Source organism: Acartia tonsa, chromosome 4 (genome assembly GCF_053477335.1).
Source record: "Acartia tonsa isolate MP-2025a chromosome 4, ASM5347733v1, whole genome shotgun sequence".
NCBI classification, from domain to species: Eukaryota; Metazoa; Arthropoda; class Copepoda; order Calanoida; family Acartiidae; genus Acartia; species Acartia tonsa.
In genome coordinates, this window is record NC_137263.1 from 17700733 (window position 1) to 17725967 (window position 25235).

The 25235-nt window shown below is 31.5% G+C and overlaps 1 protein-coding gene across 1 annotated transcript in view; it reads right to left on the reverse strand.

Moving 5' to 3' along the window:
* LOC145316316 (innexin shaking-B-like) overlaps nucleotides 1-25235 on the reverse strand; it is an 81607-nt gene that overhangs the window by 51051 nt on the left and 5321 nt on the right. The window lies entirely within an intron of this gene.

A 25235-nucleotide genomic window follows, 5' to 3' on the forward strand; every position in this document is an offset into this window, starting at 1 on the left:
ACTGTTTTAAGCGGCATAAGAAGGCCTACAAATAATCTGGAATAGCCATAAATCAATAATGCATAATTATTTCGCAGTGCAGAGAAATGCGCGAAAAAGGCCTATTTTACGCGTTTTTTCTTCAGTGAAACTTTCCCTGTGCATCATTGGAACTTGGCTATTCCAGATTATTTGTAGGCCTTCTTATACCGCTTAAAATGATGTGCGGGAATGATATTTTACCGTGAACTGCAGTAGATCCGAACATTTTTATATAGCTTAAGATACCAGTGTAATTTTCAGTTAATAAGAGTTAATGGTTTGTTTTTTTACCAATAAAAACTAAAACTGATAATAATGAAAATAAAATAAAATGAAATTCATAGATTTTTGGCAATATTCATTACCAGCAATATTTTACCGTAAACTGCAGTAGATCCAAATGTTCTGCCATTCGTTCGCTTAAAAACTTGATTACAGGGGTAATTTTGTTTATCATTTTTGTGGGATGAAAATTAAACATCACAATTTATCATCTATTGTCGTATATTTTAAAATCCTTCCTTATCATAAAGATTCTAAAGTTGATCTTTAAAAGTGTTTTCAGGTAGTCATAGAAATTTAAACTATTAAACATATCAAGCTATGGTAAAAATAATACATATGGTGATATTAAGTTATTTATCTTATTTAAATCTTTTAAGATTTAATAATAAAATTTGAAGGTCAGGAGATTATGACATAAAAGTGTGCTATTTCTAATTTCACAAAGGCAAATATTAATTTCCTTCGACACCATCCTGTTCTGCCCGGGTTTAGGGATATCCTGTTTTGCTCAGGCTCTGGCCTAGGTTTAGGGATGTCCTTTCTGGCTCTGAACCGATTTTAGAGATGTCCTGTTCTGCTCTGGCCCGGTTTTAGAGATATCTTGTTCTGCTCTCGCTCTGGCCAGGGATAGGGATATCCTGTTCTGGTTCTGGCCCGGCTTTAGGGATATCCTGTTCTACTTTATCTCTTGCCCGGGTTTATGAATATCCTGGTCTGCTCTGGCCTAGATTTAGGAATGTCAAATTGTCAATTGTCAAATAGGTATATTGGTACTTTCACACAAATTGCCAGTTCAGCACTGATACCCTCCCTTCTCATTTTAAAAATAAATTGACATCCAGGGATCTGGGGTATTTTTTACCCTATTCCTAACTCCAGTGGGGGACCTTAACCCTGCAGGGTTTATAACTGCAGTTCCCTAACCAAGCTACCGAGAAGTTAAGATAATCTAACATATCATGCCCTAAATTAATAAACAATCAGCAACGAAAAACTACCCATTATTTTCAATCTATTAAAAAATGACCAATTTTTGGACTTAAATCAAACTAGCTAATCCATCTAAATATTTTGCATCAAATTCAAGTCTATTTTATCTCTCATTGCGCAACCCCTGTCCCAGGACTCTTCCAGAATAATTGAAATGTTGTAGAATGTACATTGTACATAGTATTATAATTAAATGAAAATATGAAAATATGTTACCCTTCCTTTCCAGATTTTACATTTTTATCAAATATAATAGTACACTGCCTGCATGAATATAAGGTAAAATTATTTTTTCCGTAGGTATACCTCTTTTTTGAGATATACATATATCTAAGTGGTTAAAAAATGAGATAATATTATAATGTTTATTAGATGCTGCCAGGTCAATTTGATTGCTGAAGCCCTTTTTAAGAAGTAAAAAATATATTTGATGTGAAAGTGAAACTTGAAATTCTTTTTAAAAAAAAGATTGATAGGGTGAAAAAATGATCCCAATTTGTATGTGTAAAAGAAATTAGCTTTTACTAAGAGAGATAAACAATTAAAGAGAATAGGAAATAAAAATGGATACTATTTTTTCAATATATTTATCAATGCCATGTATAGGAATACCAATAGGCAAAAGTTATTATTTAAGAGATATGAACTTAACATGATAATAACATTATTTAGGTTGTAATGTATTATTTATCATCCATCTGAACTATAGAAAAAAACTTTCGTATTATATAAAGTAGATTTTTTTGTATAAGGCTCAAGATTTCAGAAACTACGAAACCAATTAGGTTCTTCACTTTGGGAAGCTTCACATATGTCCTAGATGGTTTTAGGCTTTATTATTTTAAGATTTGAATCTTGGATTTGGTTTTAGTCTATATTTTAGCCCATTCCCTAGCCCTTTTAATACAGAGCCCCTAGATGCTAGTGGCTCATCCGTTAGTTTAATTACAAAGTTCTTATGATTTATGGATTAGTATCTTGATTTTATTCAAAATTTAAAAATTTAAAATTCTTTTCTTTCAAATTTTAGAATAGAAATCGATTTGAGTGGTAATAACTTGAAAAATTACCAAATGATCCAAAAAAAATTAGGATGATATTTATTTTATTCATTTGGAAATAAGAACTTTTTGATCAGGTCGCAAATACGATGAAAGGTCTTTTAAAATCATGATAATGGCAAAACGGCACAGCCTAATTTTGAAGGCATAATTAGGCATACAAACAATCTAGGATATGACCTTTAGAAGTATGGAAAGTTCACAGTACAAAACGCACAAAAATAAAGCTGTTTTTTGTGTGAATTATAAGACCTTGGTATTTTAATCGATATATTATTACTTTGATGTTGCACCAGATTTTCATGTACAATTGTAAAGTAATGATCGCAGCTGGCTAAATCAACGATGTTAGCAAACTTAATTGCCGAAAAATTTTTCAGTGTATATCCACGCATATCCTATATACATTTGTTCTCTGATGTTCCAATAAAATAAAAATCTCCCACCATATTTCAGACTTGATCCGAACTTTTATAGCATGAAGACAACCGTTTAGGATAAAATTGTGTCAACTGTTATAAATATTCTGCACACATACATTCGTTGCACGCACACAACCACACACACACAACCACACACACACAAACCCACACACAGATACTTTTTTCTAGTTGTTGTGGGTTTAACATGGTTTTATGATTATTGTAATGTGGCTGGTATGCATAATATTCCATTATAGAGCAATGTCCTTACATTTGAATTGCAATTGCAATCCATGCAATTTTATTTTTTCTCTCTCTCATCCCAATGTTTCTTACTTTATACCCCCCAACCACCAACCCCCACCCCACCACTACCCCCAATATTGCCTTCCCCTTTTCTTTGCTATGCCCTCCCCGCACTTACAATTGTTGTCAGGCACACCTCAAATATTTTTAAAAGTTGTAATTGGAAGAATTCTTAAAAACATTTTTTCAAAAAACCGTCTAAATCATTAAAAGTTAATGTACATTATATATTTTTAAAAAAAATGTTTCTTTGAATTTAATTATGGGGATGTCAAATTAGCCCCTTACACCCATCTTGCACGCTACAATAAAATAAAAATAAATTTCATAAAGATATAACTTTTTAGAATCATTTCTTTTTGCATATTTACCCACTTCACTTGTGGCCTTCCTTGAAATAATCGCCTGGTTTGGTTTGGTGTGGTTATTCTCCTCCACTGGCCAAACCAAACCAACCAATGGCACTGAGAGAACGGCTTTGGATGACGTAATGAATTTTATTTTGTGCAAAAAAAGATGGAACTTTTCATTACTTCCTGCAGGAAAATATAAATAATTAGGGCTTTACCGAAATGGGGTCAACTGTGCCGAATTTTCATGAAAAATAATAATTAACAAAGTTATTTAGGAAAATATGAAATTGTTTATCTTTTGCTATTTTTCATTTTTTACTTACTATTTCCTAAACAAAAAGTAAGGAATTATTACATAATTATTTTTGGCCATAATGCAATTTTGTTTCTTTTAGATGAATATTTTATCAGACAATGAATACGTATTTTATTTTCCCCATGACTCACTGTATACGTAGCTTAGTTTTTATTTCTTTCTCAAAATATTTTTCAATACAATTTTTATGCAAAATTGAGTTTCTTTAAGACAAAACCACTTTTTGTTTTATTTTTGTATTAGTTTTTATTTGTGGATTATTGCAAATTTAAACCCGCTTGTATGCAAAAAATAAAATCCTATAAATTGTCTGTTTAGGAAAACGTTTAGACATCCAGCTGAATTTTAAAGTGATAATATGACAAGTTCACTGAGAGGCTTACACGCGTCTGTTGCGCGGCTGCCGAGCCTTGGATAATTGTCTATAATACAACACGATACAAGTATTTTTAGTATTCGTTAGAACTTGATTCGAATCAATAAAAACATTTTTCTCCTGTTTTGTTACTATTAGATTATACTTTCTTAAATCTTGTTCAAAACCAATTTTGTTGTTGAAAGTTTAAACTTCCATTTATTATCTGCCTAAGAATACACATATCCAAAATACAATACATAATTCAACAAGGATGACAACATCCATAAAAGCGAAGCTCTGAAACGGTAGGACAAATTAACATTAACTCTTGAGTAGAGTGTCAGAACTAAATAATCAAAATATAAATGTTTTAAAGTCGTACGAAACAAAATTGTAAGTAGTAGATCTGTTGAAAAACTGCTTAAATATAGGATATTGTTTAAGGACATACTTACATTTTTAAGACTTGATTATAGAGATGCTTCGCTTATAACAATGTACTTTGTTGTCCTAGGAATCAGTATTAAAAGAATCAGATGCATAAGATAATTTTTACATACAAAAGTTTGTAGTCAAAAAAGTAAAAAAATCAGCTTTTTCTAAATGGACGTACGAACTTTCTGGTAGCAATTATAGAGTTGCTGCGCTGTCAAAGTCGTACCTAACTAAATGTTAGAGGAATCAGCATACAAAGTTTGAAATCGATAGGACAATTATAACCTGTTTAAAATAACTATAAGAGCTAACTGTAAATGACGGACGGACGTACGAACCGACCCTAATTATAGAAAAGCTTCGCTTTCAAAGATAGAAATATAAGGCAGGTCTAGACTTAATCTATCAAAATTAATCACCTTATTTTATCTCTGTTTCAAACTTTTTTCTTCATATTCATTGAGTTTTCCCTTTCTTTGTTAACCCCTTTTTATAAATTCTATTTTCCTGTTCTTACTTTTAAACAAGAACAAAAAGATGCACAATTATCAAAATACATTGTAAGTTCATAAATGTAAAGTAGAAAGGTATTTTTGTTTGTCCGTTAAGATCTCACTTTCCACTGAAATGATTTAGTTTTCAATTTTAGGAAAGCTTCACGTAGGATTAGGAATAGCTTTTGAAGACTGGAAATCAGAATGGTCTCAGTATTTTTTACTGCCCTCCCTCCCTCCCCTAGATGCTAGGGGCTCATTTTAATGTATATATGACATCTATATATACAGAAGTCTGTAAAATAAAATCTGAAAAAATGAAAAGAAAAGGTCAAAAAGAAAAGTCAAAACAAAGAAAATACTTAAATAGGAAAAGTTTCAAAACACTGCTAGAGTTTGAGCCCTTAGATTGATAAGAGTTTGGGTTGAAAACCTAACTGAGGGTATAACAATGAGGAGGGATTAATGACAATTATAGAGATGCTACGAATGTCAAGATTTAAGTTGTTCAACTTTGTTTACATTCTAGCTGACACTTAAAACAATTATTTCAAGACAAAATAAATTTATGTTACATAATATAGATTTTCTTTTTACAAGCGAAGCTTTTCTATAATTAGAGATCGTCAGTCCGTCCGTAACGGATAACTCTCTTCATTAATTTAGACATGATAGAATTGTCTTCAAATTTCAAACTTAACATGATGGTATCTATAACAGTTATGTACGATTTAGAAAGCGTAGCAACTTTATAATCGTTACTATAAATTCCGTAAGTCCATTTAAACACATTAAAGTATTATTTTGTAGAATAGCCTGGTAGATAGTTAAAATTAACACACATTCTATTAATAAACTTATTTATTAAGCAGAAATTTGCTGGAATTTTATAATATTAGTATAAGTTTCAATTCTACAACAGAAAATAAAAATATTAGAATATAATTACTAGAGTGACCTTGTGTGTGAGAATGCCTATATCCTATACTATATGACACAGACACCGCTATCTGTCCGTGCCTAGTGCGAAGTTCATTAGCAAAGTGTCCTAATTAAAGTTCTATGTTTCCATTTCAAATATCGAAATTGCATTTTCTAACTTATACTGCTGGCGTTCGGGGCTCTGGATAGGATATTTAGCAGTTAATTTAAGAATAATTATTTATCGCATGGTATTATAGACACTAGACAGCTTTCCGCGGATACCAGTTTTGTTAGACCTGAGGGACGAAGGCCCGGGACAACAAAACTGATATTAATTTTATGATTTTAACTTTAGTATTCTTAAAAAATATTCTGTAATACAATGCTTTATATGATTTTTCAGTATGGTTCTAATCCAACGGATATTAATCGGTTTCGAAGCCATACGGATTGACAATTCTAAGAAAAAACAGAATTATAAGGTTTATAATTCTCATGGCATATGAAGTAAATAAATAAGACTGGGAACGACCAAACAAACAAGAGAATCCTAATGATGAAAAACCTCATGTCAAAATATTTTGTTCTCTGTGTCTATGTGACGAAGTAATGAATACTTAATATGGTCCAAACAAGATTGGTCCACCACATGTATTTAGATGAAACAAGGATAACAATATCCATAAAAGCGAAGCTCGAAAAACAGAAGGAAGGACAAATGACCAATAACTCTTGTTAAGGTGTCAGAACTTTATAAGCAGAGCATTATTTTAAAAGCCTAAGCGAAACTGTACATAGATTATTTGTAAAATTGCATGAATACAGGATACAAAAAAGGATATACTTTTATTTTTAGAATTTTATTAAAGAGATGCCTTGCTCATAATATTGCACCTTGTTGTCCAAGAAATCATAATTACAAAATCAGATGAAGACAAAACATTTTTGCCAAAAAAGTTAAAAATCAGCATCTTTTAAATAGACGTACAGATTTTAGTTTTAACGATTAAAAGGTGCTTCGCTTCCTAAATCGTACCTAATTGTTATAGGAATCAACATGTAAAGTTTAAAATCGATAGGACAATTCTAATATATCTAAATTAATGAAAAGAGCTAACTTGATGGACGGAAGGACGGACGGACCGACCCTAATTACAGATAAGCTTCGCTTCTAAAAATACACACTATTGCTAAGAATGAAACAAAAGAGAGGACCCGTGTATAATTAAGAGTGGGCCAAATGATTCTAATGAAAATGTGTCCTACTTTCTCTCTCTTTCACCCCCCCTCTCTCACACCCCCCTCCCTCTCTCTCTCTCTCTCTCTCTCTTTCTCTCCTCAAAACTAAATGATGTTTTACTCAGGGTCAATGATTTTTTTCTGTAATAAACTACAATTTTGCTATTGTAATAATTCATGAGAATCTTTTTTATTCTAAATGAACGATTGTATAAGCTAGTTAGGTAATAAAAAATATAATAAATATCAGCATAAAATCAGAAGACTTAAATTTGTGTCAGTTCGACTTTAGCACAGCATTTAAATTAAACAATCCTTTTGTTGTTAAGTAGCTCTAACGAAAATGTAAAAATAAGTTTTATGTTAAATTTATTTCAATCAAATTCTCCTATTACACTCCATAATACAATTAGCCAGGAAGAAAGGGGAAATTGGGCTGTTTATTACACAAGACCCCAAAGTTGTATAAAAGCGTGTTCTTATATGTTGGCTTAACAACTTTGGGTGCTTCTGTTGAATTTTTATTGGTTGGTCCATTAAGTTGAGTGTCAAAACATTTCAACCACTGATTGAAATCTACAGAAAAGTTAATTTTGTGCAGCATGTACATCAATTTATTGACCATTGTCTTATCCCTTTAGATTCATGACAATTAAAAATATTTTGATATCTCATACTTTTGTCTAAAGCTCTTCTTTTTCAAATAAGGAAAACTTGAAGGTCTAGGTAATCGAAGAATGTTTTATGGAAAAGAAAATACCTTGTGAAACATAGCTCGTTAAAACTAGAATTAGTTTGACGAGAGTTTCATAAAGATAAAGTAACTTAATTAAGACAGAACTCTCAAGAAATTGTTTCTTTTTTGAATAATTGTATTTCTTTAAAAATTCAGTCATTGTATTCTAGTATAATTTAAAAAAAAATATATTTATATTTAGAGTCTATGTAACGAGCAGCTAGATATATATCACCATAAAAGAATCGTTTAGTTAACTTGAAACTTGGCAAGAAGTTTTTGTGATTTCTTATAAATCTTCCAATTTTTATGCAATAATGACACCGTTCAAAGCCATCTTATTATCTTAGGGTTGGTGGTTATTTTCTTTTTTACGGAATTTGGAACTCTACTCTAAAACTAAATATATTATATCCAATCTAAAATTTATATATTTGATCTATTATAGTTATTGAGGCTTTTTGCATTTATTAGAAGTAAATAATGAGTTTTACCCGTAAGTCATTTGTGAGCTTCAATTAATGGACTTGTTTTTAGAATGCTAAACATACCTGAAATTTAAAGAAATATAATATTTCATAATGTTTACAGAAGCAAAGCTATTCTAGGCTAAGTAACCTTGTCTGTCTGTCATTTCTAAGTGGTAGTGTTTTTATTTACTTCATGTCAGGTTAGGTTAGGTTATATTAGGTGCAGAGTATCCACGCAGGGTTATAGGTATTGACCCAAACGTGTTAGGGCCTCCCACAGAATTGGTAGAAAGGAAAAAAAACCGGGCTCCTTATTTTCAATTCTGTGCAAGAAAGGCAATACTATGGAAAGTACCAATGCTTTTAATAGATCTAACTGTTTTATTATTTTTCTTACTATTGGATATAACCAACTTTATTTTGTATTAAAATATCACAAAATTGCATTGTAGAATTCATCACAATTTTAACATCATTGAAAAATAAATCTTGTAATTTGTTAAGGCATAAAAGGGTATATAGAGATAGTTATTGTGCAATGTTATTATTATACAGCTTCATGTTATGTATACAGATTATAAGAAGCAAAGCAACTCTACAATATAAGTTTTTCAGTACACAAATCTTTCTCACCGAAGAAAATAGGGAATCTGAGTATTACTTTTTGCACGTTGTAGAATCTTTAAAATTTGAAAGCCATTAAACATTTGAAGATTTATTAATATTTTCAAATAATATTTCGCAAAACTTTATTGTATAACAGTTATTTATTATTATAGACTGCTTTCCACGGATATTGAAATAAAAAATCATAAGATTAAAACTGGTTTTGAAAGCCTTGATTATCTGATTATACAATAAGTAAAACAAACTTCTATATTACAGTTAATTATATATAATTTTTTCTTTAATTTGTTGTTGCTGCGTTACTTATCAGGGAGGGACTGGACATTGGGCTGATTATTGCACTAGTCTCCAAAGTTTATCTATGACTTCTTATTTTTTAGCTTTACAACTTTGGGGGCTTTATTAAATTTCGATGGGTTGATTTCATTAAGTTGAGTGTCGAAGAATTTCAACCACTAATTTTAATCTACAGAAGAAGTAATTTTGTGTATCTTCATTTGGTATGTACATCAATTTATCGGCCATTGTCTTATCCATTAAGATCCCTGGTTACTTATGTATATGATAGTTCTTGTTATTGAGGTAAATCATTGGAGGGTTATGAATAATTTATAATGCTGAATGCACCCATAATCACACACAAACACATATCCACACACACACACGCCAGGATCTAACGGGATAAGACAATGGCTGATAAATTGATGTACATCCCCAAATGTCGATAAACAAAAATACACCTACTGTAGATTATAATTAGTGGTTGAAACATTTGGACACTTAACTAAGTAAACCAACCAATCAAAGTTTAATAAAATTCCCTAAAGTTGTGAAGCCAACGAATAAGAAAATGTTACTATAAACTTTGGGGACTAGAATGATAAACAGCCCAATGTCCCTCCCTCCCTGCATACACAACACACTCACATAAAATACATACATAATAAAACCCACAAATGTTAGGTTGGTGATAAACCATAAAATCATTTAAAACAAGGATGAAAAATTACGTTTAGCGAAGCTCATAAAAAAAACTATTTAATTAATGTAAGGGCTCAGCAATGAGCAGCCGCCATTCTCGAGCAAACTAGCAATTTTTTTTATCATTTAAAAGTTACAAAGAAATTCAATGGATGAATTAATATTCTAATCATTTTTTAAAATTTTTCTTAGGTAGCGCATTGTAAGAAGAAAGGATAAATAATAGTTTCAGCGCCATAAACCTTTCCCTCTCTGGTAAAACATCAGTTCATAATTTGAACAACAGTATCAAACAACGGAAAGTGTAAAATATTTTCCGCTTGATTAGAACCGGTTCTAGGTCATAATGAAAAATCATGTATTGCATCGTATTACAGACAATTTTCCACGAACAATTAATTGAAATAATAAAGTTAATAAACTTAACTGGTTTCAATCTTATAATTTTTCATTTTCACATCCGCAGAAAGCTGTCTACAATAACTAATAAGAGATTATTTTCTATTCATAGCCTTGAAGACGTAAGCAAATATATTTGTACAACTGAAATCAAAGCAAAAAAATGACTTTTTTGTGACCCACATTTATTGCGTTTCAAGATGAAAAAGAAGTTGGTGCACCTTCCTCTCCCCCTTATATCCACCTCAGACCAATTACACCCCTTCCACCACCAAAAATGTCTTTAAGTGTGTAAACAAACATCACGGACAGGGAAATGGCATCGAGAAAAATTATTTTTATTTCAATTTTTACACCAGTAAAAAGGCTAAGATTAAAAATCTTAGAAAAGATCTTTCAAATCCAGTGGAGAATTCACTTTAAAAATTGGAAGTAAACTAGTTTTTCTTCGGATGCTTTATCATCATACTAGCGGCTACGCCCCTAGAGGTCTCTAGGGTCACGTAAAATTGTTTTTGTCAATCTATGTTAAAATCAGCTATTTACCAAATATATTTTTTTCTCCGCTAGTACCAAAAATCTCCGAAGGGCGGCCTTTTTTTTATTTCTCTTGGTAGGGTGGTAGTACCCTTCCACAAAATAGCTTTAAACCTTCCCAGGACCTAAGAGAAGCTACTCTATAAAGGAAAACCATATCAGTTCAGCGGTTAGCGAGATCCTTCAGTACAAACAAACATCTTGTTACTTTATAATAAGGATATACTATAGTAGTGGTTGGCTTGTGTCTTATGCTTCTGTGTTTGTAAATTTGTGTGTGTGTGTTGAATTGTGAAATATGTATGTATAACTGTCATAAGTAATGCAGTCTAAAATAAATTTTAAACTGTTTTGTAAAGACTTTTCAAAATTTTGGGAAGAGATTTTCGAATGCATATAGGGAACTAACTAACAAATAATCAGTCAACTTTTAAAAAAGGTTCGCAAATCTTAATTGAAATGAAAGATATGATATACTATATTGTATTTTGTTAGGCAATGTTTTATTGTTGTAAATTATTATGGCTTTTGAAAAATAATGCAATAGTTATTTATCGCATCGTATTATAGACAGCTTAATAATATTGCCAGGGTTAACAAAACTGGTATTGATTTTATTATTGTTATTTTAATATTCGTGAAAAATTGTCTGTAATACGATACGATGCATGAGTTTTTTTTGTAAGACTTAGAACCGGTTCTAATCCAGCGGATATTAATCTGGAAAAGTAATTACATATGAGCAGCGAAGCTGCTCAATGAATTATATCCTTATACTAAAGTAACAGGATGTTTGTCTGTGTGTCTGTAACGAAGGATCTCGCTAACCGCAGAACCGATCGGGTTCTCCTTAAAAGGGTAGCTTCTCATAGATCCCAGGATGGTTTATAACTATTTTGGGGGAGGGTACCACCACCCTCCCAAAAGAAATCACAATAAAATCGAAAAAAATTGAAATATTTCCGCCGCCTAGTGTCGCTAGCGTAGTCGCGCCGCGTAGAGACATGAATTTAACAGATGATAACATAGACAAATTATTTTTCAAATTTGATATTTAAAATAAAAAGATCATTTAAATGCCACTAAAAGTCTCTAGGGGCGTAGCCGCTAGTATTGTGATAAAGTACCATTCTATCATGTAATTAAACCACCTCCTTCACATTTTGAAAAATATACTTGAATTTATTTGAAAATCTTCCATCAATGAGATGACTATTTTGTTGTCTGCATGCCAGCAGCTACCAATCACATTAACCTTATTAAAGACTAAACCTTTCATAATTTCTTACTATAAACTAATGTGTCTACGACCTTGATTCTTCTCCAATGTATATTCATACAAAACAGATTAATAAAAAAAGAAAACGCAAGATTATAAAATTACCAAAGAGAGTTATGAGCATTAGAGCAATCATAGCCTTGCCTTGATATAGACGGTTATCAAATGTTCTTATGTGTCATACAGGCAACCACTCCTTTAATTGAATCAACTTTTACTTGAATTATTCATTTTAATGAATTTTATATACTACCCTATTTTACTTCATGGATATTCCCTTTTATACGAGGATTAAGGCTGAGACTCGAATCCAAAACAACCAACAAATGCAGTTTTCGCTAAAACATTATTTTTGTAGTATTGTATAGACATAATAATTTGTGAATAATATGCACTGAGATTCCCACCCTCTCATCCATAATATTCTTGTCTCAACAATGGATTTATTATTACTTGGATCTTACACCAGATTATCATCTACTTTAATCAAGTGAAACTTGCAGCGAGCTAAAATAACGATATCCCTCTTCCACCAAATTAAACCCATCCCCTATCCTCCTACTGGATGACCGAACTGACCAACAAACGAGTTCCATGTTAGCAAGCTGAATTGACGGCAATGTTCTCCCTGTCATAATATCCACTTATATTCTATATCCATTGTCTCAATAAATATTTGTAAAATAAAGTAGGAAAATCTTTACAAAGATAAACAAGGAAAAAACCTTTGAAAGCACATAAATTAATAAAAAGCAAAAAATATATCAGCAAGAACAATTAATTCTATAATTAACGCAGAAATAAAAATCTAAAAAAAGCTTCTAAGTAGGTAAATATATTTTTTTAGGTATTTAAAACATTAAAACATTGATAAATATATCACCAAAAGGAGAATTTAAAAGCTTTAAGTATATGTCAGTAAGTTGTTAGATATTAATATAAATGTGCATTTTATTTTACAACTTTTATACATGTAAATTTGGCATGCCCCCCGGTAAAAAACTAATTCTATCTTTCATGCAAGGGAATTAATAGAATTTAAAGAAAAATGTTATTAAAATAATTACATTTTTAACACATTCTAATGGGTTAACATATATCCTTAGCATACTGGTAACTTAAAATTTTCAAAAAAAACATCCACTTTTAATTTAAAGAAAAGATAAAAATAATTTTTTTTCCATGGGTGATTTCATTTATTAGGTTGGTGGTAATCATTCCCAACCTTCCATGGAACTTTTAGAAGCTTCACTGTACAGGAGAACCATATAAGTTCAGCGGTTATCCAAATCCTAAACTACAGAGAGACATCCTGTTATTTTATATCAGGATAAGGGTAAACCTAAGATCGTGTTCCTAAAACTCTGATATGTTGATGATTAATCTATTGTTTGTGTTTGTCATATTTTCAAGGGTATGTGTGTTCATAAAAAACATGGCAAGTACATCTGTAAAAGGTATATTATTTAATGCCTATGTAAATACATATATTATGTATGTATGTTTCAGGAAGTGTTAGTTTAAAAGGACAATAGGAAGATTGATTTCTAGTTTGATGTTCAGCAAAACCTACAATAAAATTTTTTTGAAAGAAAAAAAAGAAATGACTTCAAAAAGCAATAAATCGAACCAAAATTTTAACAATTCAATCTAAACCCATCGAAGACCTATCATTTGGACTCTCCTGGACCTAAAATTTACAAATCTAAATAAAAATGTTATGTTAATACTGCGTAGATTGTTGAAAGGGTAAACTCTACAGTGGCTGTGGAGTTTATACTGTGTAGAAATGTTAGATTCTATGTACTGTAGAGTTTGTACTTTGTAATTGTTGAGAAGTTTATGATAATCCTATTATAAAAAGTAATATAGTTTTTTGTCTGTATTTGAAAATTTCGATAAAAGTTTTGGCTATTTTCTTGTTGAGATTGAAGTCATGGGATGGTTTTCGGCTATTTTTTCCATCGAATACGGAGCCCCTTGATGCTAGAGGTGCGACCACTGGTGTAATTATATAGAAACTTCGCTTTCAATTAGTCATGAAAGATACAGTTTAGATGCTTAAGGCGCAGAGTATCCTCTGAAGTATGTCTGTATGTATGTGACACTAGGTACATATCTCAATAAGATAAAGATACAGAGTGTCCTTTTAAGTATGTCTGTATGTATGTGACACCACGTACATTTCTCAATAATATAAAGATACAGAGTGTCCTCTTAAGTATGTCTGTATGTATGTGACACTGGGTACATATCTCAATAAGATAAAGATACAGAGTGTCCTCTTAAGTATGTCTGTATGTATGTGACACTACGTACATTTCTCAATAAGATAAAGATACAGAGTGTCCTCTTAAGTATGTCTGTATGTATGTGACACTACGTATATTTCTCAATAAGATATATACAGAGTGTCCTCTTAAGTATGTCTGTATGTATGTGACACTACATACATTTCTCAATAAGATAAAGGCGCACAGTAGTGTCCTCTAAAGTATGTCTGTATGTATGTGACATTACGTACATTTCTCAATAAAATAAAGACACAGAGTGTCCTCTAAAGAATGTCTGTATGTATGTGCCACTAGTACATTTCTCAATAAGATAAATGTGAAGAGTGTCCTCTTAAGTATGTCTGTATGTATGTATGTGACACTACGTACATTTCTCAGTAATATAAAGATACAGAGTGTCCTTTTAAGTATGTCTGTATGTATGTGATACTACGCACATTTCTCAATAAGATAAAGGTAAAGAGTGTCCTCTTAAGTATGTCTGTATGTATGTGATACTACGTACATTTCTCAATAAGATAAATGTGAAGAGTGTCCTCTTAAGTATGTCTGTATGTATGTATGTGACACTACGTACATTTCTCAGTAATATAAAGATACAGAGTGTCCTTTTAAGTATGTCTGTATGTATGTGATACTACGCACATTTCTCAATAAGATAAAGGTAAAGAGTGTCCTCTTAAGTATGTCTGTATGTATGTGATACTACGCACATTTCTCAATAAGATAAATGTGAAGAGTGTCCTCTTAAGTATGTCTGTATGTATGTGACACTACGCACATTTCTCAATAGTTTTTCTCTAGATATATATATATATATATGCCATGCGACATACACTAGAAATATACATAATTAAATCAGTAATAAAAGGGATAATACAATTTACGATAATCAGACTTACTACTTTTTATTACAGAATAAGCATGCTTTAATATTCTTTCTTTAGGAAATGTAGATACAAATTTAAGACACAGTAATAGTGTCTGACTGATTATGACGTAACAAAAAAATTAGCCAATGAGAGGCCGTTATTGACCAATGGTAAAATTTATAGTGGCCTCTCATTGGCTAATTTTTTTTGTTACGTCATAATCAGTCAGACACTTTTACTGTGTTCCAAATTTAAATAAATACAAAATTTTCCTATTACCCTTTAGTTTTTAGATTTCCTCGATTTTCTGTTTGGTTTAACATTCTCCTTAAAATGAGATTAATTTGAATATGCATGAATTCTCGCTAAACCCCAAAACCACACTTCAGAAAATGCTTAAATTCTAAGATTTTATGAAGAATTTGGTGAAAGATAAGAGGCTCTGACGGGGAGGGTTTATTGTCTGGAGGGAAGGGGCAGGGGCTGGGAGGAATGTTGAGTTTCAGTTGATTAGAAGGGGAAAGTTGGGTTATTGGTTCGGCGTGGTTTTAATCTATTTTGTGTATAATATAAAACTCATATTGAAGACAGACAAAACTACCAGGGAACTAAAGGGATAAGACAATGGATGATAAATTGATGACATCCCCAATGATTTTACACAAAATTAATCCTTATGTAGATCATAATTAGTTGTTTGGACGTTTGGAAACTCAACTTTATGAACCAACCAATCAAAATTAAAATTAACAAAGTTGTTAAGCCAACAAAAAAGAAAACGTTATTATAAAATTTTGAGGACTAGTGTAATAAACAACCCAATGCCCACTCCCTCCTCTCTGCAAGGCTACGTTCAGACAAAAAATTTTAAATTTTGATTTTATTTAAGTTTGGAAATGACTTGTGATCATATTGTTATTAATATAGGTAGAAAGTGTATGTAATGGAAACAAGAATGACAATACCCATAAAAGCAAAGGAGTAATCAGATGTTCATTGTCATTAACAAAATTTTCCATGTTCATAGCAATGAATTACATCTTATTCGTGTTTAGTATCTCAGACGGTATAACCTACCCTAATTTTGTAGTAGATGCGATGACAAAGAGGAAAAATTTTCAGACTTAATATTTAATAAAAAGTGGTCCTGGCTGACATAATATCGAAATGAAACTTGTAAAATAAAGTTCTCGACAATATTTACGTCGACTGCATAACATTAAATAAAAGCGAGCATGCTTAGTTAGTTGATACAATTAATACATAATTTTTTGACCAATTCTCAGGATGTTAAAAATTTTGTGATGCATGACAAAAATTAGTATAAAAATTACATTCGAAAGTTTAAGTAGAGTTCCTATGCTTCTCATAATTGACCAATGATAATACACAATAAGGAAAACCTTTTTCTCCTATTCATTTGAATCCGGTGGATAGAAACCGGTTTTCATCCATACGAAAAAACTATGTCTAGCATCGTATTATATCCAGCTTTCTACGAATATAAAAATGTACAATCATAAGATTAAAACTAGTTTTTTTAGCCGGTGCCTTCGGCACCTCGGGGCTAAAAAAATAGTTTTAATCTTATAATTGTACATTCTATATCCGCGGAAAGCCGTTTATAATACGATGCGAGAAATAACTAATAGTTTATTTGTTAAAATTATAAAAGGAAGAACAAAGCCTTTAATAATTTTGTTTGGAAATCTGAAAATCCAACTCAATTAATCAATATGAACGGCAGCATCTCTTACTTTGCAATTTCATCAACCTACCCCTCCACCGAAAAAATGTTTGTGGCCTTTGTGGGTAGCCCTGCTAGGTATTTAGTCCCTACAGGAAACTCTTAAATCTTACTCAAGAAGAAAGAAATGGACAATGGTCTGTTTTTTATACTAGTCCCAAAAGTTGTTATAATAACTTTTTCTTATTCTTTGGCTTAACAACTCTAGGGACTTTTAATAAATTTCGATTAGTTGGTTTATTAAGTTGAGTTTCGAACGTTTCAACCACTTATAAAGAAGGAGTGATTTTGTTTTTCAGCATTAGGGATGTACGTACATCGATTTATCCACCATTGTCTTATCCCTTTACATACCTACAACGAAAATAATAGTTGTCGTAGGGATTCATGCCGTGTTTATCCTTTCAAAATAAAGGATTGATCCAAATAAAGCCTGAAAACTAGGGCTTGGCAGTCGCGCGTCAGCCGCGACCAAGTCACAAATTAAAAGCCACTGGGATGCTTTGAAATTAAAAAAACAAGAGGTATTACAATTTTTAAAAGCGAAGCTTTTCTATAATCAGGGTCGGTCCGTCCGTCCGTACGTCCGTCCGTCCGTCCGTCTGTCACGGATAGATTTTTTCGTTAATTTAGACATGTTAGAATTGTCCTATCGATTTCAAATTTTGCATGGTGATTCCTTTAGTAGTTAGGTACGATTTAGAAAGCGTAGCAACCAGGGATAAGGGATGGGAAACGTAAGAAAAAAATATTCCAGGCCTATTTTCCAACTAGGCCTAAAAAACTAGTTTCGGGATGACGCAGTAGTTAGATTTGAAAACTATGAACAATGATGAAATAGCTATTATATGAATGCAAAGAAAAAAAGTATAGAATAGAATTCAGGTAGTTGATTCCACCTAGCATAAAATATAATAAAAACTTTTCAAAGAACCAATATGTTAGTGGGTTTAAGTAGAATCCCGTTAAGATGGTCATTACTTCGCCACCACCCCCCCCCCCCCATTTAAAAAAAAGTTTTTTTTTGAGATGGTTAAATCTGATTTATTTTCAAACATTTTAAGGGGGGATCTACTTCACCCCAAAATTTGTATATAGAAATAAACACCGCTTTAGCCCCCCAGCTTTAATAAATAAATTAAGTAGAATTGAATAAGTACATGGGTAACATTCTATCAACTAATTGTTCCATAGCATACATATAAATTAAGAATTAAAAAAAAAATAATTTTACGTTAAAAATTAACAGAAAAGTTTAATTAAGTGTGCAATAATTTTTACCAAAATTAATGAAAATTTTTTTTAACAAAACACAGTACACTTTTTATTTACATATTGAACTAGTTTTGTATTTGTAATCAATTAGGTGGGTTATCAATTCAACATGAAATATAACTTTTAAATTGTCTAAAGACATGAGTTTTTCACATTTTTCTGAAGTATAAAATGTTGAATCCTACGCAGTCTTCAAAAAACGATCTCTCTGTTTATGTTTTGCTATATGGACATTTATTAATATGTAGATTTAATAATAAGTTGATGTGATTGAACATCATATATATTGTAGTCATTCTGATAGCAGAAAATTTCCATTGTTTTTATTCTAGTAGCAGAAATTTATGTTTGCTTGAATTAATTTAGCCAATTAGGAACTGGGGGAAGCGTTGGTTATTCATTAATTGGTTAATGCTAAAAGCAAGTTTCAGGCTATTGGATATTAGCCTACAGCCAATAATGAACTGGCGAAAATGAGTTGATTTTATAGGCAAAAAAGAAAAGTTGCCCCATCACTTTAAAAAGGAGGCTGAGACCTAATTTTCGGCCAGGTTTCCCATCCCTTATCCCTGGTAGCAACTCTATAATCATTACCAAAATGTCCGTACGTCCATTTTAAACATGTTGATTTTTTTACTTTTTAAAATAGCTTTTTTCGTTAATTTAGGCAAGTTAGAATTGTCCTATCGATTTCAAATTTTGCATGGTGATTCCTGTAATATTTAGGTACGAGTTAGAAAGCGTAGCAACTCTATAATCATTACCAGAATGTCCGTACGTCCATTTTAAACATGTGGTTTACAATTTTGCTTATACATTCGCATTCTGATTAATTAGTTCTGACATTATACAAGTGTTAATGTCTGTTTGTCCTACCCTTTCAGAGCTTCGCTTTTATGGATGTTGTCATCCTTGTTTAATTAGGTATAGACTTGTAAAAGATTGTTTTCTCTAAGGCTTAAGGCGGCTGAGACGCGGCTGCCGAGCCCGGCCAAAAACTGCAGAGATATGGAAATGACCCTATCCTAATGCTCAAACTTCTCTACACAAAAATATTTAAGAACCACAAATATTACAAAGTTGACAGGGATGCCAACTTCTAGGAGTTGACAGGGATGCCAACTTTTAGGAGTTGACAGGGAGGCCAACTTTTAGGAGTTGACAGGTATGCCAACTTCTAGTGGTTGCATAAAGAAACCCTGAGTAAGATTTTACTTTTTAAATGTGTAGACCAAACCAAAAGAACAAGCAAACAAAATTATCAATAAAGGAAAATTAAAACACATTAGAACAATTGACTGGGTTCAGATCTTATGAAAAAATAGGGAAGCTGCAGTTTTAATAAAAGAATAATTATCCATAGCATCATATAATAGACAGCTTTCTGCGGATATTAAAATGAAAAATTAAAAGATGAAAAATTTCGGCCCCACGGGGCTAACAAAACAGGTTTTAAATCTAATGATTCTTATTTTAGTTTTTGTGGAAATTTTTTTGTAAGACGATGCTATACATGATTTATTATTGTGGCTGAGAACCAGTTTTTAAACAATAATAGAATAATACATTAATTTCTCTAAAGAGAAATGGATAATAACGACTTAAAATCAATAAATTCAAGTTTAAGATTGTAAAATCCTGTAGAATACCTCTTATGTATTTTTACATGGCCCTATTTTCACATCAAACAGAATTACTATAAAAGGTATAAAAAGTGTTGGCTGAATCAAAATGCATGACCGAGAAAAAAAAGTTGTATAAATTTGTATAATATTCAGCCTCAAAGGCATTCATATATACATTATACATATTTACACATTACACACATATAAGAGTCATGTTTGAAAATATCCAATTCTGATTGGAAAAAGTGGGAGGATAACATGATTGGGAAAAAAAAGAGAAATAGTGTAAACTTTTAGGGAAAGCGAGGAAAGGGATGGGTAGATGACGAGGGAGGGGATGGGTAGATGGCGTGGTGAGGGGATGGAACGAAGAAGCAGAACTTTGTAATTTTTGGTAAGGTGGTAAAGGATAATTCTTGACCTTATATGGATAGAATACAAATGAGACTTTTTTCTCTAACTTCTTCCCGTCCTCTTATCTTATTTGCTAGTCCTACTACTTGTCTTTTCCTATATCATAGTTTAGCGGCTACGCCCCTTGAAGCCCCTAGGGGCTCTTGAGGAGGGGGGAGTCGAATTTGATAACTCAATTTCTAATTTTAGATTTTAAAAGAAAAAGTAAAAAAAAAATATTTTGGGGGGTGGAAATTTTTTTTTTTTTTTTTGGGGGGGGGTTAGCGGTTGGGTTGGCGGTTAGCGAGATCCTTCGGTACAGACACACAGACAAACAGACAAACATCCTGTTACTTTAGTATAAGGATATCTCAGTTAGTTACAAATATTTATTTACTAGCGGCTGCCTTCGTCCCTAGCTTACCAAAGCATCTCAATTCATTATTTGTTAGATTATGAAACCAAGAAACAAATGAACAACAAATTTTTTTAGGGGGCTTCTTATTCTCTGAAGGGTTGAACTACCCTAACACAAAATGTATCTGTACAAAAAAACTCAATTGGTTTAGTAGTTGACGATACATCAGACAGACAAACATATTGTCATTTTTAAATCTTCCTTTTTCGTTATCAATTTCTTATTCCACCTACATTTACTTTTATACATGTCCCGCTTTATACTTTGAAATTTTCAATCGACAAAAGCTGTTTGTTATGATAATTTTTATAACCTTATTCAATGTTTGAATATCCTATTTTTATTCATTTTTCTGAATTCTGGCACCTTACATAACAGTGGTAGGTATTATTACTTAAGTCTTCAGTATATCAGGGATCTCAAAGGATAAGACATAGGATAACAGATTTGTGTATACCCCCATAGAGTATACCTCTTCTGTACATTAAAATTGTAAAGTTAGGACACTGCACTCTAGTTGATTTTACAACCCAATCAAGGTATAATTCCCAAGTTCTAACAGTTTTTAAAAGCTACGCTTTTCTATAATTAGGGTCGGTCCGTCCGTCCGTCCGTACGTCCGTCCGTAACGGATAGCTTTTTTCGCTAATTTAGGCATGTTAGAATTGTCCTATTGATTTCAAACTTTGCATGTTGATTCCTGTAGTAGTTAGGTACGATTTAGAAAGTAGTAACTCTATAATCATTACCAGAATGTCCGTACGTCCATTTCAAACATGTTGATTTTTTTTTACTTTTTTAACAACAAATTTTTATGTGATCTAATTAACCGATTGATCTGATTTTTGGTATACTGATTCCTGGGACAACAAAGTACAATACTATAAGCGAAGCAACTCTATAATCAAGTCCTAAAAATGTAAGTATGTCCATAAACATTATACTGTATCAAGCAGTTTTTCAACAATTTTACTTACAATTTTGCTTCGACATTTATACATTTATATTCTGATTATTCATTTCTGACACTATACAAGTGTTAGTGTCTGTTTGTCCTAACGTTTCATTGCTTCGCTTTTATGGATGTTGTCATCCTTGTTATCTAACTAATATGATGTCGTCTTTTTAAATCTTTATAATATACAGACCAAAGTCCTCTCCCTCCGTGGGTAAAATCTATTGTATAACACTTTACTGTAATTTGTTGTTATAGGTGTAAAAATCAAATAAATCTACTAGGCATGAAACTATTTTTCCAGTATAGCTTCGAAACCGATAATATCCGCTGGATTAGAACCGGTTCTATCTATACTTAAAATTCATATATAGCATCGTATTACAGACAATCTTCTACGAATATTAAAAGGGACCTTATAAAATTAATACCAGTATTGTTAGTCCTCGGGACAAACATCACTTGTTCAATCTTATATTTTTTCATTTTGATATCCGCGGAAAGCTGTCTATAATACGATGCGGTAAATAACTATTCTCAAACTCTTATTCCAAACACACACATTCACACACAAGCAAAGCCACAGAAAACTACACATAAAGACAGATGTAAGTATGTCTTTGATTGCCTTTGATTACAACTAAATTGGGTTCACATTTTAGACAAATAAAAACGGATTATATTGGTGTTGTAACCTCTTTCTTTTTAATATTAAATATGAAGTTTAAAATTACATAAATATAATATATTTTCTTCTGTGGCCTTAGCATCTAGGGGCTCTATATTCGAACAGATATGGAAGGGCAGAAAATAGCTTAAAACCATACCCAGGCTTTTTTATAAAAAGGACTTACTACTTTAAATAAGTTCAATCAATATATCAGTTTGTTTATAATGCTTTGGTTTAAATAATCCTTTTCAGTCAAAGTCATAGAAATTAATGCTCTAATCCTGGTCTGATATTATAAATATATTTATTCCTATTTTTTTCTAAATTGCTTAAACATCTAACCGTCACAGTGGTGATGTGACTTACTGACTTACGTACCCTAATCATAGAAAATTTGCCTAGTACAAAGATATGCCCAAAAGTTATTTTGGGTATGACCTAAAGGATATTTTCGGCAAAGCAGAGCATCGGTCTCGCAAAGTTATTTATATCTTAAGCATTAAACGGACAGACATCAGAACAACAAACACAGATTGCTTGTAGAGTAGCTCCGCTACAAAAATATTCAGGACATAAAGGGATAAGACAATGGCCTATGAATTTATATACATCTCCAATGATAATATACAAAATTACCACTACTGTAGATTATTTATAATTAATGATTGAAACGTTTGGATACTCAACTTAATGAACCAACCAACAAAAAGCAATAAAAATCAAAGTTGTTAAGCCAACGAATAAGAAAACATTATTATAAAACTTTTGGGACTAGAGAAATAAACATCCCAATGCCGCCCCCTTCCTCCCTGAAAAATAAGCCTATAATCGATGAATGAAAACCTTGAAATATTGCATCATGAAATACGATGCACAAAATCACAATCACAATAAAATAATCAAAGAAAAACTCAGAAAAGCGCTAAAACTCATCAGTGTTTTTTTTGTAGTTAGCAATGCAATGGAAAGCAGGAAGGGAGGGACAATGTTTATTACACTAGTCCTCAAATTATTTTAATAACGTTTTCTCATTCGTTGACTTAACAATTTTTTTGATTTTTGATTGGTTTGTTCAATAAGTTGAGGTTCCAAACATTTCAACCAATAATTGTAATCCACAGATTGGGTATTTTGGTGTATCATCATGGGGGATGCACATCAATTTTTATGTCTTTGTCTTAACCTTTAAATCCCTGAATGGAAAGTTACAGAATTGATGGCGAATCAAACATTGAATAATTTTGTCAATTTCAATATTTCTTTAACTTTTTTTACACAAAAATATTTATTTTCTTTTTATAATTAAAATATTAAAATAACTATTTGTATATTATGTTAACATAGCCTACTTGTAAGATTTTTCAGGTAGGGAGGGGACATTGAGATTGTTTCTTGCACATGTCCCCAGAGTTTTATATTAACGTTTTCTTATTCGTTGGCCTTACAACTTTGGGAACTTGTATTTAATTTTGATTGATTGGCCCATTAATGTGAATGTCGAACGTTTCAACCACTAATTGTAATCTACAAAAAGGGAAATTTTGTGTATCATCATTGTCGGCAATTGTCTTATCCCTTTTGATTCCTGGAGATATTTTGATTTAAAATTTAATAATGAAAGAAAAATTATTAGATTCAAAATTTAAGATAGTTTATAAAAGTTTAAATCAATTAATTGAAGAAAAAAGAAAATGTTTTTAAATGCTAAAATATTGCCTACACCATATTGCCCGTTCTCAACTTTTAGTAATGGTCAATGAAAATAAATTTGTGAGGCCAAATTTAATACCTTGCAAACTCAGACCAGAACTTAAGAGATAGGGAAAAAAGAAAGAGATGTGGCGGGGAGAAGATTAGTAAGATATTAAGGAGAGAAGTATGCGAGAGAGAGAGAGGAAAAGAGATAAAAAGTGAAAAGGATTAGAAGGAGAGATTAAATTTGATCCTGACTTCTGACAAACCTTGGCCTAGTTAAACAAACATTTTTTGCTGCAATTTTGACAACCCCAGTTTTTGTTTGCTCAAAATATATTTTTTTTATTGTTTTTCAATTGCATAAGAAATATTCGAAAAAACAATCGTTTTTGCTTATTGTTGACTTTCATGAATTTACATTTGTTTGGACAGGTAATAAAAGTGATTATTTGAAATTATGTTTAGGTTTTAAATGCAAATAAATTGTAACACAATTAAATAACTATTCATTATGAAAGTTACCTATTACAAAATTGAGTGAAAAAATAAATTCATTTCTAATTAAATGTTTTTAATTTTTTAACAAAAAAATGTAACTAGATGAATGGATATAGAATATACTTGGGTATCATGACAGGGTACAAATTGTCGTAAATTTAGGTTGCTAACATGGACATAACTTATTGGTCAGTTTTTTCATCCAGGAGGAGGGAAGGGGATGTGGTAAATGGGGTTGATGGGGGAATCGTTATTTTAGCCAGATACAAGTGTCACTTTATTAAAGTACATTATTATCTGGTGTAAGATCCAAGTAAAAATAAATTCTTTACTGGAACGTTGGGTCAACGTAAGATTTTTTACTGCAACAAACAAAGAAGTACTTTTAAGTTATCTACGATTTGCCTATCACCATTTCCCTGGTCCATATCATACAACCCATCTCCATCAAATGCAGTTTAAAATAATACACAAGAACTTGAACTTAAAAATCTCGCTCCTTCAATCCCAGCTCTCGTTATGTGCTTTAAAAAGTTTGTGAAAATAAGAAGGGAAAATAT